Below are 16,506 nucleotides of genomic sequence, written 5' to 3' on the forward strand. Positions count from 1 at the left end.
GCACCCATGTGGCTCTACGTCCCCCCAGGGCATCAGAGCACATCTATAGGAACCGCAAGCACTGGCATTCCATCAACGTGCAGGTAGTATGTAATGCCAAGGGAATCATCACCTCAGTATATGCCAACTATCCCGGGTCCACCCACGACAGCTTCATTTACCGAATGTCCACCCTAAGCCGGGACCTAGAAGCTGGGCGGCATGGCGATACATGGCTGCTTGGTGAGAATGAATGCCACTGCACATGCATGCATGTCAGATACTGAGCAAGGTCACCACCCCACCAATGATACCAATCACCACCTCCACAGGGGACAGTGCCTACCCTCTCAGCCCCCACATGATGACGCCAATTCGGAACCCCACCACGCCACCCCAGGTAAGATATAACACAGCCCACATTACAACCCGGGGCATAGTGGAGCGCACATTCGGAGTGCTAAAGTCACGCTTTCGCTCCCTTGACCGTTCTGGCGGGCAGCTGTTGTACGCTCCCCCAGTAGTGTGCAGGATCATAGTGGCAGCATGTGTCCTGCACAACGTTGCAACACGCCGGGGCCTGGCCGTGGACATGGTGGTGGCCCCACATCCCCAACCACATGCACAGCCGCTGTCATGGGAGGGGAAAGGGCACGGGGGGAGGCAGCCCGTACACAGCTAGTGGCTAATTACTTCACATAGTAATCACACCCCTGTGGAGTGCACACTGCCCTGGCACATTCCATCTGACAATCAATGATGACTCAACCTGACACTGATCCAGAATGTCTGGAGAATCAACCCTGAAAACCATATCAGCCTGAGATTGTTCACCTGGACGTGTTACAATGTGTGCATCCCTACCCACACAGACACCACCAATGCAGTTTTGTGAAGAAACACATCCAAGCAGCTAAAATGAATACCCACTTGCAAAATGCAACAAGAGGACAGTGCCATGTCAGCCAACCCATCCCCAGCACCGCCACACGACACACCGTGCCATGTCATGCCATTTGCAGGTAAACAAAGTAATCCCCACAACATGACACTAGTGTCACAATGTACAGTGTCCCTAATTTAAACTTGCAACACCTGAAATGCTCACAGTAATGCAGGACCAACAACAAACTTGAGCAGGTACTACCATTAACATGACATCACAAATGTAATAAATTAGTAGTCTCACCACCTGGAAATGCCTGCACTCCCACCACTACCAACTGTGCAGTGTTGGCGCCATGTAGAGTAGTAGGTGCACTGCTGCCAACATGGACCCCATCTCCAAACTAGAGGGCCTTGTGTAGACATGAGGAAGGGACCTGCAAATTGGGAGGTAGACACAGATGATGAGTTACACATCAATGCAACATGCAGTGTACAACACAACAGCAATATGCACTAGGAATGTATACACAGTATTGACTAGACTACCCACACATGTAGTGGGAGTCCAATGTCACCATGTACGTCAATGTCACTTGGGCACACCCTTTGCAAGCCCATGGAAACGGGAAGCAGGAGGGGTGTGTGTGACTCAAACCCAAGCATCTGAACCAAATACATGACAAGCCTGCATGTGCCCAGCCACAATGCAGCGTATGCCCACAGGAACCACGGAAGGCAACAAATTGTCCCAAAAATTGGGAAAAATAAATTTAAAAATAAAAATAAAAATAACAATCAAAAATAAAAATAAAAATCAAAAATGGCCATTGATGGGCCCGGGGGGGTTTGGGAGGCCACCCAGGAGGTCCGAGGACAGGGTGCACACCAAAACCCACCTGTGTGGATCCTGGGAAAAAAAAACACCTCCATGGGCTCATGGCCCACACGGCTACCCTATTGTGGGAGTATCACTGCTGTCGCTATTATCACCCTGTGCAGCTGCATCCGGAGGTGGTTGCACTATGGGAGGCAGCCCACGCAAGGCCCTAGTCTGCTCCTCCATGGCTGCAAGCATGCGGGTGTGGTAGGTCTGGTTCTGGAGGATGAGTGTGCGGAGGTCCCCATGCAACAACTCACGGGATGCCCGGACCTCCGCCCTCGTTGCCTGCATCTCAGCTGAGAGCGTACGGGTGAGACGCTCCAGCTGCTGTTCTGTCCTTTGGTGTGTTGAAGCCTCAAGCTAAACAAGAGTCGTCCTGAGATGAAGGAGCTCCTGCCTCAGGGCTTCCCTGTGGCCCTGGGACTCTATGGAGATGGCCTCCTGCAGAGTCGCCAGTGCCGCCCGCCTGTCCCTGTTGGACGCCAACATGTCCTCCCTGTGTGACTGGCAGATGGAGTCGGTTGCCTGCTGTAGTCGCTCCATCAGCCTTTCAGGGGGGACAATGGAAGTGGCCACCCTATCCATGGCCTGAGCCATCATCTCGGATGATGCTGCCTGTTGGGTTGCCATACCGTAAATGGATTGCTCCCATGCGGTATTGCCAGGTGGCGTACGGCCACCACGTCGGCGGGCACCACACCTGTCTGGGGCAAGGCGAAGTGCGCCTTGCTGTGCCGGCACTGCCTGAGGCTGCAGGACTGCATTCCCCCTCTGATCTGCTGGCCCAGGAACAGGATCAGATGTCGCGGTGTGTGACCCTGCATCCGTAACCACCAAAGGCGTAGCTGGCAACACTGACATCCCCATTGAGGGTTCTGACCCTGGTGCAGGTGGGTGGGACAGAACAGAATCCCTCCCTGGAACACTCACCTGCGACGGCACGTAGGTCTCATCATCCGAATCAACACCTGAGTACAGCTCGGGGGAGGTGCAGCCAGAGACACCCCTTGAGAGCACGACCTGCAGCAGTTGTGGGTTCTCACCCACCACCACACCACGTCCCTCACTGGTGGTTGGTCGGCCCTCGGACCCCTCCTGGGTCTGCACCATCTCCACAACCCCAGCAGTATCAGGTGCGTCTTCCCCTACAAAGACATAAAAACAAAGAAATGGAAACAGGCATTAGCACCATGGCACACAATGAGGGCTGAGAAGCAAGAGAACCAGTACTTGATTGACACATGTCCCACATGACTAAAACCCTCCCATGCATGCACCCTCACTGCATATGAAGGGCAGGCAAATGGCACACACTGATGACACCAAGATGGAAGATGAACACATTTTCTGCATGCTGCCTGGCAGTGGCATCACACATTGGCCTGTGATTGGCAGGTGAAACACACATGCCATCACACAGATGGCATGTACCATTGCTATTGAGTGAAGATGGAGAGGAGGGCAGCACCTATTCATTCAGTCCAGTTCCCGCATGTAATAGCTTTTCTAATTCAAACCGGTCAGATTTTTCACCTGGAGCTGCCAGTCCAAAATGGTCCAATTGCACAGGGACATGTGTGAACAAATGATATCCAGGTAACAAAGTCACTCCACTTTACCATAGCCATGTCAGACATGTGATTAGAGGACTGCGAAATGCCTAGTAAAAGTGGTGGAATGCAAACAATCTGCCTGAATGAACAGTGAAAAATAAGCAACAATGTTGTGGCAAGGTGACACTTCAAGGGCAACTGGAGTGCAGTTGGGCTAGATGTCTACTGTTGGCAGAAGGGATACTGCTATGGCCTAATGCAGCTGCGCAGGATGTATTGCATGAAGCACATGGCTGACCCATACGACTCAGGCGCACACACTCTCACCTGGCACACAAACAGAAGCCCTCACACACACACCATGCACATGGATGACACACACATGCATGTGCACTCACCGGACAATGCCTCGTAATCAGGCAGATCTCCCACGCCTTGGATCTGTTCCTCCGTGACGTAGGTCCCAGCGACTGACTCATGTGGAGTGAGTTCCATGTCTACTACTGGAGACCCACCTCCAGTCACTAGAGTTGCGGCATGACTTGAGGCCAGCTTACTCTTTGCCCTGCGCTTTAGGTCATTCCAGCACTTATAGCAATCATTGGCTGTGCGCCTCACGATTCCAAGGGCACTTACGATGTCCGCAACGGTCTGCCAGTGTGCCTGGCGTTGTGCAGGTGTGGTCTTGGATCCTGCAACAATGACCATCTCGTTATCATGTGCGGACACATACTCGACAAGTGCATTCAGTTCGTCATCCATGAAGCTGGGCTTCCTGGATGGGCCGGACTGTGTAGCCGTGTCTGGGGCATCAGCCTGTGCCGGACGAGCACTCTTCCTCTTCCGCTTGGAAGGTGGTGGTGATCCTGAGTGTCCTGCGCCGCTCTGGACACTAGGGGCAGGAGCCCTGGTGGACTCTGTATCAGGAGTGTGGGATTGCACACTCAGCATGGGAGTTGGTGCAGGCATTGGCTCAAGTGTAATGGTGTCAGGGGGAATGTCAGCAGGATGGACTAGGACCGACACTGTCCTGGCTGGGTGTATGAGAGCTGGGGTGGATGGAGCCGCAGCTGCCCCTGCAGCCTCTCCGCCCTGCCTACTTGGGGCAGCAGATGACCTTGCTGCCCCAGATGCACGTGGCATGATGACATCAACGTGCACCAGCGCACGTGTCATAGGCCTGCTGACCTGGAAGTCAGCCATGGAGTCAGCCAGGTCTGGTGCCACAATGGGCTGGTCCAACAAGGGCTGAGCATGGATGGTGTCAGCCATATCAGCCTCAAAGGGAGGGGGGGGGATTATGGGTGCCCTTGACTGGTCCTCCACACATGGGGGGACAGGCTCACCCTGCAAGTAATGACCACGTCCCCTACCGGATCCACCACGGCCACCACTTGTGGCTCTTCCACCTTTGCCACCCTTACGGAATCCTCGCCTCCCAGCCATGGCACTGATGTTAATGTGCGTATGGGAGTGGCTGTAAACTATTGTCCTGGGCAATTGGGGGTCAAAGGGGTTGGGTACCAGATGGTAATTGTACCCTAGTGCTCTAGCAAGGCTGAATGTAACCCCTGGGGAAAGATGACGGGTCACGCTACGCACAGGAGCCCCAAAAAAGGGAGATGACGTGCACGCAACCCCTCCTAGACCACGTGTGCAGAAAGAAAAACCTGCACTACGCTGTGGCACCCAGTAACACAAGAATGAACGTATGCGTGTCACACACAGCCTAGAATGACCTCTGAAGGGGTAGGCTACACACAGGGCAAGAACAGATGTTAGATACGTGCGTGACTCACCGTCTGCCAGGTAAAAGAGCGTGAAAAAGGAGCGCGTTTGGTTGGCAACACCCCCGCCAAAAGAAGATTTGTACGCTGTCTGAGGAGACAGGACAACAGTAGAAGGGAACACTGTTTGAGGGAACAGGCCCAGGTAAACCAGTAAAAGAGAAAAAAGAGAAAAAGCTGTCAGAGGTAACAGGGAATACGAACTTGAAACGCCGTGAAGTAAATCGCGTGTGAAACGACAAGAAGTACAGAATTCACCCACTCGCTCTCCACGAAAAGCACGTACAAGGAAATGGTGTTCTACACGTCCTTTTATGCAGGCCCACACGTCCAGCGTCACTTACGCGGCGTGTACGCGCTAAGGCCATTTCCACCAATTACACGCTTTGTCACTTCTGCGTGTAGGGCCATTTCCACCAATTACACGCTTTGTCACTGCCGCGTGTAGGGCCATTTCCACCAATTACACGCTTTGTCACTGCCGCGTGTACGCGCTAGGCCCATTCCCACCAATTACACGCTTTGACACTCGGACGTGTCTTTCATTTTTTTCACACGCAACATTTTCAAACGTGTGCCCAATTCAACGTGCACGTGACTTCATAGACGCGCATACGCTGCCGACGCGTTTACGCGCTGAGTGCCTTTGGTCCAATAGAATCGCGTATGCGTGCTGATGCGCTTACGCGCTAAGGGCCTTTCCTCGATTTTCACGCTGACGTGCAGGATTTTCACGTGCCAAATCACTCCGTATCAAGCTGGCCACGCGTAAGCACACGGAAGACCACGCTCCTGCCCAGAAGGCCGAACTACTGCCCCCCAGAGCCCCGAGCACGCTCCCACCTGCCATCTGCTGCTGCCTGACTGCCTGCTGCCCACGTGCACTGCCATTTGCTGCCTGCACATCAGCCAGGGGTGCTGTTGCTGTGACCACCCCTGCTGGAACTGAAGACTCCCGACTGGGATTCCATCGCTCCACAGCCCAGCCCCAGGACCCAGTTGCCCACCCACTCCTGCCTCTGGGGTTGTCATGTCGGGGCAAACACCATCTGTGACCACTGACAACCCCCGGCCAGAGAGGCAGAGGGGCACCAGCTTCAGTGCCACCGAAGTTGGTGTCCTGGTGGAGCAAGTCCTGGGGCAGTATGATGCCCTCTTTGGAAGTTCCCGCGCCGACAAGGAAGGACGGACTCGGATCTGGACTGACATCGTGACTGCCATCAACGCGGAGGGGGTGGCAGTCCGGGACTTACAACATGTCAGGAAGCGCTGGGAGGACTACAGGTCCAGGACCCTGAACAAGGCCCGGCGCCTCTTGAAGGCAGCGGATGCCAAGGGGCGCCGGGGCCACTTGTCGGAAGAACAGATGAGGGTCCTGGAACGCATATCCCCAGCGCTCCACATCCAGGTCCTAGAGAAGCAGACCCGTCTGGAGTCGAGCGGTGAGTGTACATGCATCCTGATTGTGAGCAGTGCGTGTGGTGATTATTCGGTAGTGTGCAGGTTGCACATCTGTTTGTATGGGGTCGAGTATGGGTGGGGGTGTACAGGGCCGTGGGGCTGACACATGCGAGGGCTGTAATGTGTGAGACATGGATGGTGCTTGTGTGTGTAGGCTTGCATGCCAAATGCAGTTGTGTGTGCACACATGTTTGGATGAATGTGTATGTAAGTAGACATGTCCGTGATGTCACGCATGTATGTTGTTTTCGGCTGCATGTATGAGCACTGTGTACATGTGCATGTGTGTGTATTTGACAAGGGTGCAACAGTGATGCAACATGGATGCATGTGACAGCGGTATGTGGAAGCCTGATTGGCAGATGTGACATGGATGCCCGTCTGAACACTGCGACACTTGGCAGAGGTGTACACATGCATGCAAGTGTGGTGGTGTATGTACATGTGTGGTGCACTTCCTGTGTTGCATGTGATGTCTGGCTCCCCTTTGGCTGCTCATGCAGTTGTATGTGTAGGGATGGTGGTGGCAGTTGCGATATGGCTGTGGTATGGCTCATGTGTGCGAGTTGTAATGACATGTGTGTTGGGGATTGTGATGACATGTCTGAGGTTTGCCAATGCCACTCATGTGCAACTTTCATGTGTGTATGTGTCCATTGTACAGTGCCCTGATGCCTGTGTTTTGTTTCTCCCTGTCTGCAGCGTCAACTGATGAAGAGGGCAGAGAAGGTGCTGTGGAGCACAGCGGCGGGGATCCCACCGCCAGCAGGAGACGCAAGGCCCGGCTCCCCTCCCGTGTTGTCATCTCGTCGGGGAGTGAGGAGTCCGGTGCCGCGTCCCAGGCCGCAGCTGCTGGGGGGAGGTCCAAGAGGCGGAGGTTGGAGTTGGACTCCTCGGCAGCAGAAGGGGCAGCTGGGACCCCACAGGGCCCAACAGGGGAAGATGGCACGGAGTCATCCAGGTTGGTGGGGGGTTTGGTGGAGGAGGAGGCCGTGCAAGCACCAGAGACGGGGTCTGGAGGTGGGGATCCCACTGGTGCTAGTGGTGCAGTGCAGGACCAGGGACAGGAGGCAGCACAGGCCGCCGCAGAGGTGCCTGTGTGCAATCCTGTCCCCGATCCTGTCCCTGCATCATCTTGCACCAGCAGGGATGCCTACGTCCAGACCCGTTTTCAGGCAGGGGATGAGCTGACGTCAACTGGCCTTCCTCTGCCTGCGGACGTGGCCATCCAGGTCTGGGTTGAGCCTGTCCTGGCTGGTGTGGCGTTGCGTCAACGGGCCATGCGAGGTGACCTGCAGTCTTTTCATGGAGAGACTGCACGTCATCTCGAATGGCTCGTTGACCACGTCAGCCTGCTGGGACAGGTCACCCAGGCCGGATTCCTCCGTCTGATGGGGCTTGCTCCGACCCCCTCCTCAACTGGACCCCCTACGCGCCAGTCGTCCTCTGTGCCATCTTCCCACCCATCAGTCACCTGGGTGCCCTGTGGAGCTGCCTCTGACAGTGCGGCCAGGCTGGTGGAGGAGGCATCCCTGCCACAGTCGGGAGTCGGACGTCCAGCAGGGGTGGCCACATCTACGACTGCACCCCAGCCGGCGGAGGATGTGCAGGCAGCAGGAGGCAGTGCACGGGCAGAGGCAGAGCAGCAGCAGCAGCAACATGGTGGTAGCCATGAAGTCTCGGGGCATTCGACATCGGAGGGGCAGGCATCGGCCGGAGGGCAGGAGGACCCAGGACAGAGAGTGTCTTCCGTGTGGCAGCGGTTGGGCCACGCCATAGGTGCGGAGCGGCAGCGGGCGGAAGAGGCGCGGCTCACAATGGTCAGGGCGGAGAACTCCATGCGGAGGGCCCTGAGGCGGGCCGAGTGCCTCGAGGCAATCCGCAGGGGGTTGGAGGAGGACACGGCGTCGTCCCTGCGGACCCTCGGGGCCATGGAACTGGACCGCCTCCGGGACATCGAACAGGAGTTCGATGATGCCCTGGCCCGGAACACCACGGAGTGAGCCGCTGGACTTGCCCGCCGCCTTTGTATATAGTTCTTTAGTTTTAGGTTTCCTTTGTTTGTTCTTATGATTTGGAGTCGACGGACACTGCTCCACTTTTTGTATATAGTTGCATTTTAGTTAGGGTTTTTTGTAGGTTTCCTTTGTTCAGTTGGGCTCATGGACCCTTGGATGTTTTGTACATAGTTCTTCATGTGATTGATTTTATTTTTCATTTGACTTTGGACAACATTTTTTTGGATTAGGATTTGGTGGTTTTATTTGTTGAGACGGACATGCAGCTTATCTTTTTTTCATTCCCATTGTAGTTTGTTTCATTTCTTTTGCATTCTTTTTTTTAAAATACATTTTTGTTTTCATACTTCACTGTGTGGTATCATCTCATTGGTTTCATGCATGTCATGTTGGGTGTTTTCCCATTCAATTGCAACCATTGTGTGTGACGGACATGGGTTCATTAGCTTTATGAACATTGGGGGTGTAACATGTAATTTCCATTTCCATGTGGGTGAATGGGTTACTTGGTAGGGCTTTTTGGCTGTGGAGGCTGACCATAACGCACATGATTGGGGATTGTGAGGACCTGGTGGGGGCTGCCCATGGTGGCTGGGGGGTGGGGGTGGTGGGAGACATGAGTGGGGGCCTGGTGGGGGCTGCCCATGGTGGCTGGGGGGTGGGGGTGGGTGGGAGACATGGGTGGGGGCCTGGTGGTGCTGGCCCTGCACTGCTGGGGGGTGGGGGTGGTGGGAGACATGAGTGGGGGCCTGGTGGAGGGTGCCCCTGCACTGCTGGGGGGTGGGGGTGGTGGGAGACATGAGTGGGGGCCTGGTGGAGGGTGCCATGGTGGCTGGGGGGTGGGGGTGGGTGGGAGACATGAGTGGGGGCCTGGTGGGGGCTGCCCATGGTGGCTGGGGGGTGGGGGTGGGTGGGAGACATGAGTGGAGGCCTGGTGGAGGCTGCCCATGGTGGCTGGGGGGTGGGGGTGGTGGGAGACATGAGTGGGGGCCTGGTGGGGGCTGCCCATGGTGGCTGGGGGGTGGGGGTGCAGGGGGACATGAGTGGGGGCCTGGTGGTGCTGCCCCTGCACTGCTGGGGGGTGGGGGTGCAGGGGGACATGAGTGGGGGCCTGGTGGAGGGTGCCCCTGCACTGCTGGGGGGTGGGGGAGGGTGGGAGACATGAGTGGGGGCCTGGTGGTGCTGCCCCTGCACTGCTGGGGGGTGGGGGTGGGTGGGAGACATGAGTGGAGGCCTGGTGGAGGCTGCCCCTGCACTGCTGGGGGGTGGGGGTGGTGGGAGACATGAGTGGGGGCCTGGTGGAGGGTGCCCCTGCACTGCTGGGGGGTGGGGGTGGGTGGGAGACATGAGTGGAGGCCTGGTGGAGGCTGCCCCTGCACTGCTGGGGGGTGGGGGTGGTGGGAGACATGAGTGGGGGCCTGGTGGAGGGTGCCCCTGCACTGCTGGGGGGTGGGGGTGGTGGGAGACATGAGTGGGGGCCTGGTGGAGGGTGCCCATGGTGGCTGGGGGGTGGGGGTGGGTGGGAGACATGAGTGGGGGCCTGGTGGGGGCTGCCCATGGTGACTGGGGGGTGGGGGTGGTGGGAGACATGAGTGGGGGCCTGGTGGGGGCTGCCCATGGTGGCTGGGGGGTGGGGGTGCAGTGGGACATGAGTGGGGGCCTGGTGGAGGCTGCCCATGGTGGCTGGGGGGTGGGGGTGGTGGGAGACATGAGTGGGGGCCTGGTGGGGGCTGCCCATGGTGGCTGGGGGGTGGGGGTGCAGGGGGATATGAGTGGGGGCCTGGTGGAGGGTGCCCCTGCACTGCTGGGGGGTGGGGGTGGGTGGGAGACATGAGTGGGGGCCTGGTGGTGCTGCCCCTGCACTGCTGGGGGGTGGGGTGGGTGGGAGACATGAGTGGAGGCCTGGTGGAGGCTGCCCCTGCACTGCTGGGGGGTGGGGTTGGTGGGAGACATGAGTGGGGGCCTGGTGGAGGGTGCCCCTGCACTGCTGGGGGGTGGGTGGGAGACATGAGTGGAGGCCTGGTGGAGGCTGCCCCTGCACTGCTGGGGGGTGGGGGTGGTGGGAGACATGAGTGGGGGCCTGGTGGAGGGTGCCCCTGCACTGCTGGGGGGTGGGGTGGTGGGAGACATGAGTGGGGGCCTGGTGGAGGGTGCCCCTGGATGCTGGGGGGTGGGGGTGCAGGGGGACATGAGTGGGGGCCTGGTGGAGGGTGCCCCTGCACTGCTGGGGGGTGGGGGTGGGTGGGAGACATGAGTGGGGGCCTGGTGGTGCTGCCCCTGCACTGCTGGGGGGTGGGGGTGGGTGGGAGACATGAGTGGAGGCCTGGTGGAGGCTGCCCCTGCACTGCTGGGGGGTGGGGGTGGTGGGAGACATGAGTGGGGGCCTGGTGGAGGGTGCCCCTGCACTGCTGGGGGGTGGGGGTGGGTGGGAGACATGAGTGGAGGCCTGGTGGAGGCTGCCCCTGCACTGCTGGGGGGTGGGGGTGGTGGGAGACATGAGTGGGGGCCTGGTGGAGGGTGCCCCTGCACTGCTGGGGGGTGGGGGTGGTGGGAGACATGAGTGGGGGCCTGGTGGAGGGTGCCCATGGTGGCTGGGGGGTGGGGGTGGGTGGGAGACATGAGTGGGGGCCTGGTGGGGGCTGCCCATGGTGGCTGGGGGGTGGGGGTGGTGGGAGACATGAGTGGGGGCCTGGTGGGGGCTGCCCATGGTGGCTGGGGGGTGGGGGTGCAGTGGGACATGAGTGGGGGCCTGGTGGAGGCTGCCCATGGTGGCTGGGGGGTGGGGGTGGTGGGAGACATGAGTGGGGGCCTGGTGGGGGCTGCCCATGGTGGCTGGGGGGTGGGGGTGCAGGGGGATATGAGTGGGGGCCTGGTGGAGGGTGCCCCTGCACTGCTGGGGGGTGGGGGTGGGTGGGAGACATGAGTGGGGGCCTGGTGGTGCTGCCCCTGCACTGCTGGGGGGTGGGGGTGGGTGGGAGACATGAGTGGAGGCCTGGTGGAGGCTGCCCCTGCACTGCTGGGGGGTGGGGTTGGTGGGAGACATGAGTGGGGGCCTGGTGGAGGGTGCCCCTGCACTGCTGGGGGGTGGGTGGGAGACATGAGTGGAGGCCTGGTGGAGGCTGCCCCTGCACTGCTGGGGGGTGGGGGTGGTGGGAGACATGAGTGGGGGCCTGGTGGAGGGTGCCCCTGCACTGCTGGGGGGTGGGGTGGTGGGAGACATGAGTGTGGGCCTGGTGGAGGGTGCCCCTGGATGCTGGGGGGTGGGGGGGGGTGGGAGACATGAGTGGGGGCCTGGTGGAGGGTGCCCATGGTGGCTGGGGGGTGGGGGTGGGTGGGAGACATGAGTGGAGGCCTGGTGGAGGGTGCCCATGGTGGCTGGGGGGTGGGTGGGAGACATGAGTGGGGGCCTGGTGGAGGGTGCCCATGGTGGCTGGGGGTGGGGGTGGGTGGGAGACATGAGTGGGGGCCTGGTGGAGGGTGCCCATGGTGGCTGGGGGGTGGGGGTGCAGGGGGACATGAGTGGGGGCCTGGTGGTGCTGCCCCTGCACTGCTGGGGGGTGGGGGGGTGGGAGACATGAGTGGAGGCCTGGTGGAGGCTGCCCATGGTGGCTGGGGGGTGGGGGTGGGTGGGAGACATGAGTGGGGGCCTGGTGGAGGGTGCCCATGGTGGCTGGGGGGTGGGGGTGCAGGGGGACATGAGTGGGGGCCTGGTGGTGCTGCCCCTGCACTGCTGGGGGGTGGGGGTGGTGGGAGACATGAATGGGGGCCTGGTGGAGGGTGCCCATGGTGGCTGGGGGGTGGGGTGGGTGGGAGACATGAGTGGGGGCCTGGTGGAGGGTGCCCATGGTGGCTGGGGGGTGGGGGTGCAGGGGGACATGAGTGGGGGCCTGGTGGAGGGTGCCCCTGCACTGCTGGGGGATGGGGGTGGGTGGGAGACATGAGTGAGGGCCTGGTGGTGCTGCCCCTGCACTGCTGGGGGGTGGGGGTGGGTGGGAGACATGAGTGGAGGCCTGGTGGAGGCTGCCCCTGCACTGCTGGGGGGTGGGGGGTGGTGGGAGACATGAGTGGGGGCCTGGTGGAGGGTGCCCCTGCACTGCTGGGGGGTGGGGGGGTGGGAGACATGAGTGGGGTCCTGGTGGGGGCTGCCCATGGTGGCTGGGGGTGGGGGTGGGTGGGAGACATGAGTGGGGGCCTGGTGGAGGGTGCCCATGGTGGCTGGGGGGTGGGGTTGGTGGGAGACATGAGTGGGGGCCTGGTGGAGGGTGCCCCTGCACTGCTGGGGGGTGGTGGTGATAGGGGACATGGGTGGGGGCCTGGTGGAGGCTGCCCCTGCACTGCTGGGGGGTGGGGGTGGTGGGAGACATGAGTGGGGGCCTGGTGGAGGGTGCCCCTGCACTGCTGGGGGGTGGGGGTGGTGGGAGACATGAGTGGGGGCCTGGTGGAGGCTGCCCCTGCACTGCTGGAGGGTGGGGGGGTGGGAGACATGGGTGGGGGCCTGGTGGTGGGTGCCCCTGGTGGCTGGGGGGTGGGGGTGGTGGGAGACATGAGTGGTGGCCTGGTGGAGGCTGCCCCTGGTGGCTGGGGGGTGGGGGTGCTGGGTGACATGAGCAGGTGTGCAGGGTAGTCCCCTGTGGTGTGTGCTGCCTGCAGGGGCCGTGGAGGGTGTACAGGGAATACCTGGGAGCACACAGCCAAATCGCGTGTAGATTTTCACGCGTACCCCTGTCATACACGTGCCCAGCCAAATCGCGTGTGGAACTTCCCGCGCACCCCTGAAATCCACGTACCCGGCCAAATCGCGTGTGGAACTTCCCGCGCACCCCTGTAATCCACGTACACGGCCAAATCGCGTGTGGATCTTCCCGCGCACCCCTGAAATCCGCGTACCCGGCCACATCGCGTGTGGAACTTCCCGCGCACCCCTGAAATCCACGTACCCTGACAAATCGCGTGTGGAACTTCCCACGCACCCCTGTGATCCACGTACACGGCCAAATCGCGTGTGGAACTTCCCGCGCACCCCTGTACTCCACATACATGGCCAAATCGCGTGTGGAACTTCCCGCGCACCCCTGGAATTCACGTACCCTGACAAATCGCGTGTGGAACTTCCCGCGCACCCCTGAAATCCACGTACCCGGCCAAATCACGTGTGGAACTTCCCGCGCACCCCTGAAATCCACGTACCCGGCCAAATCGCGTGTGGAACTTCCCGCGCACCCCTGAAATCCACGTACCCGGCCAAATCGCGTGTGGAAATTCCCGCGCACCCCTGAAATCCACGTACACGGCCAAATCGCGTGTGAGACTTCCCGCGCACCCCGGTATACACGCACACGTATTTTTTGTCAGCGGGTGTCCGTGTTTGTGGGTACCCCTTTGTACGTCATTTGTCCTGGAGGGCCACAGTATAGGACATTCATCATGGCAGTATATAGGTGCTATTTGTTGGCGCACCTTTTGGCGCACATTTCTTACAGGCGCAGAGACGCTACCGCCTGCTTTCTTGTGGCGGTCGTGTTTGTGCCTGTGCGCTGGTTTGAGCGTGCACTTTTTTGCCCTATTCTATTCCATGAATACGTGTTGTAGGCGAGCGTGTGGGCGTTCCGCGCACTTGTGCCCTGTACTTCCACCGTGACGCCCACATTTTGGCAAGTTGTTCCCCATTCCGAGTGTTACGCCCCGTGTTCCGCCTACTTTTGTTGCGTGCGCTGCGCTATGTGCGATTTTCGCTGTGGCCTGTGCGATTTTCGCTGTGACCTGGCGCACGCAGTTAGATGGCCTGTGCGCCAACGTGCGCCGCGCACTTTTTTATCGCACATCCGAAGGTTTTCTCGCGCACGGCCTTCCATGAATCGATGTGCGCTGCTTTTCGTGCGATTTTCGCACTTGCACTGCGATTTTCGCACTTGCACTGCGATTTTCGCTATTCCACTGCGATTCGCACGTTTTTGGCCACTTGCGCCGCGCTAATTATTCCATGAATCGGCTCCTAAATATTCTGGTACCCCACTATCACCTCCATTTAATAGCGGGTCCAAAGCACACAAATCCAATAGGAGCATCACTCCCTTCAAAAACACCTCCATAATTATCCCCAAAGGATTCCAGTACAAATTAAACCGAATGAACCAGGTTCCCTTCTTGTCTCCGTCAACCAGGACAGACGTGATAACTGGGCAAACTCATTTGGGGACAATCATGGATGGAGGTCCAATCCTAGTCTGTTTCTACACACTGTTAAGAGGCTTGTATCTTTCTGCTGATTCATATTTATATATTCAACTGTACCTGAGTGTTACAATAAGTCATATAAAAATATACAGTGCCCTGGCACCCGAGGGCCACAGGAGTGTTAAGTAAAATAAAATGTGAAAATAGTCACAGATAATGGGGATTTCCACATTTGTATCCACATAAAAATGAGGGAAAGCCCACTTTCAATGCTTGGCTGCAACAAGCATATGTGCATTTGGTAATAATGAGGAGGATGTGGGGCCCCTTGCAATGACACATTGCTGCCGCTACAGTGAAAACAGCACAACGTGCCATTTGTGGAGGGACCACTTAATTGTTAATGCAGCCGCTGGTTGTTTGGGGACCTATGGTCTGTTTCTCCGATGATGTAAGTGGGTATGATGCATGAAAAACACAATTGCATGTGCTTCCGTCCCTGATATATACTTGGCTTGGCCAAAAGATCCATACTCTCCACAGCTGTGATATTTGCATTCCAGATGAGTAATATTTCCCTTTCTTTTTTACACCTAGCCCAGACATGCCTGAAAATGAAGCAACGTTTGCCATCACAGCCGGAGGAATCGGGGATGCAAAGGAATGAAGAGGGTGCCATGCAGGTAGTGAGGATTAACTCAAGAGAAGACATCAGCAAGTGCTAATAGTCTGGGACTCCTGTACATACACTGTCTTTGAGCGCCCTTTGTTCTTTGTACCATCTATTGTTATATTACACATAATTAATGTGATTTTATTTGAAATGTTGGATTCCCTCGACTACAACCTTTGATACTTGTGTCATTATTCATCGCTTTACCCAGATGATCAAAATTCAAAAGTCATAGCTCTGATGTCAGATGCTCTGAGCTGTTGAAATTAGCACAGACCCTAGGAGTAGTTTTACTGTGTGAAGAATGTGGGATCTGTGGAATTGGCGAGATCTTTATCACAATTCATAGTAACTAGGGCAGTCATGCTGGTCCAGCAGGAACACAGGAAAAACCGTTTCAATATTTATTAAAATCAAAAATAAAATATAAAGTGTGTTATTTTTATTTATTTTCGAGCTGAAAAATATAGAAGAAGGAAATAGTTGTATCAAGGTCACTTCCTGTTTACAGCTACTTTACAGCCTCGTCCCATCATGTAATGCACCAGAAACAACCTCTCAGTTGGATTAGCGATCACTCACTTCCCTCTTCACTATCCTTGATTATGAAGTATTTCCTACCTAACGACAGAAATGTATTTAAGAAAAAACGTCATACTCACTGAGTGTACTACCGTAGCTCTTGCCAAGGTCAGTCCTCTTTCTGGACCTATAAGAGCGCTTGGATCTGCCCTCTCTGCATAGTTTCTACTTCTGGCAATAGAAATGAAAGGACAAGTCTACAGCTGGGCTTGCAGGTGTGGTGAAGAACAGGCAAAATAAATATAGGAGGCATTACCAGACAGGGGTCACTCATAGATGGCATATGGCAATTCCCACCCCAAACTATGCTGGATCTAGGGTTTGGGAGGGAGGAAACAATGGAAAAAGCCACAAGAGCAGCGGTAGTCACTGAGGAAATCATAAACAGATCAAACAAGCAGGCAAGTGTAACTATTTTCTTGAGGGTGATTTCCTTATTGCTGACACTGAGTACATCAATAGGATCAGAAAAATCTGCATGGCGGTTTGCTAAGGATTGCTGCTCAGTGAG

At 57.5% G+C, this 16,506-nt stretch overlaps 1 protein-coding gene across 1 annotated transcript in view; it reads left to right on the plus strand.

The window, feature by feature from the left end:
- DMC1 (DNA meiotic recombinase 1) overlaps positions 1-15,829 on the plus strand; it is a 1,020,186-nt gene extending 1,004,357 nt beyond the window's left edge. The window contains exon 15 of the mRNA XM_069652814.1: positions 15,338-15,829. The gene's annotated coding sequence lies outside the window, so the exon portion shown is untranslated. The remainder of the gene's footprint in view (positions 1-15,337) is intronic.
- Positions 15,830-16,506: the final 677 nt, after the last annotated feature.

The sequence above is a fragment of the Ambystoma mexicanum genome, chromosome 3q (genome assembly GCF_040938575.1).
Source record: "Ambystoma mexicanum isolate Mex_15411 chromosome 3q, UKY_AmexF1_1, whole genome shotgun sequence".
In the NCBI taxonomy this organism is placed as follows: Eukaryota; Metazoa; Chordata; class Amphibia; order Caudata; family Ambystomatidae; genus Ambystoma; species Ambystoma mexicanum.